Genomic DNA, 656 nt, shown 5'->3' with positions numbered 1-656 from the left:
CTTAACGATTTTCAAAACAAAACATTCCGTAAACGAGACATTAAGAGATTCCCCATTCTTAATACTCATTTACTAAACAATTTTCAAAAACAAACATTAAGTAACCGAGACATTAAGAGATTCCCCATTCTTAACGCCCAGTTAACTTAAACGATTTTCAAAAAAACAAATATTAAGTAACCGAGACATTAAGAGATTCCCCATTCTCAACGCCCAGTTAACTTAAACGATTTTCAAAAAAACAAATATTAAGTAACCGAGACATTAAGAGATTCCCCATTCTCAACGCCCAGTTAACTTAAACGATTTTCAAAAAAACAAATATTAAGTAACCGAGACATTAAGAGATTCCCCATTCTCAACGCCCAGTTAACTTAAACGATTTTCAAAAAAACAAATATTAAGTAACCGAGACATTAAGAGATTCCCCATTCTCAACGCCCAGTTAACTTAAACGATTTTCAAAAAAACAAATATTAAGTAACCGAGACATTAAGAGATTCCCCATTCTTAACGCCCAATTAACTTAAACGATTTTCAAAAACAAATATTAAGTAACCGAGACATTAAGAGATTCCCCATTCTCAACGCCCAGTTAACTTAAACGATTTTCAAAAAAACAAATATTAAGTAACCGAGACATTAAGAAATTCCCC

Source organism: Cicer arietinum, chromosome 6, assembly GCF_000331145.2.
Source record: "Cicer arietinum cultivar CDC Frontier isolate Library 1 chromosome 6, Cicar.CDCFrontier_v2.0, whole genome shotgun sequence".
Lineage (NCBI taxonomy): Eukaryota > Viridiplantae > Streptophyta > Magnoliopsida > Fabales > Fabaceae > Cicer > Cicer arietinum.
This window is presented reverse-complemented; position numbering follows the sequence as displayed.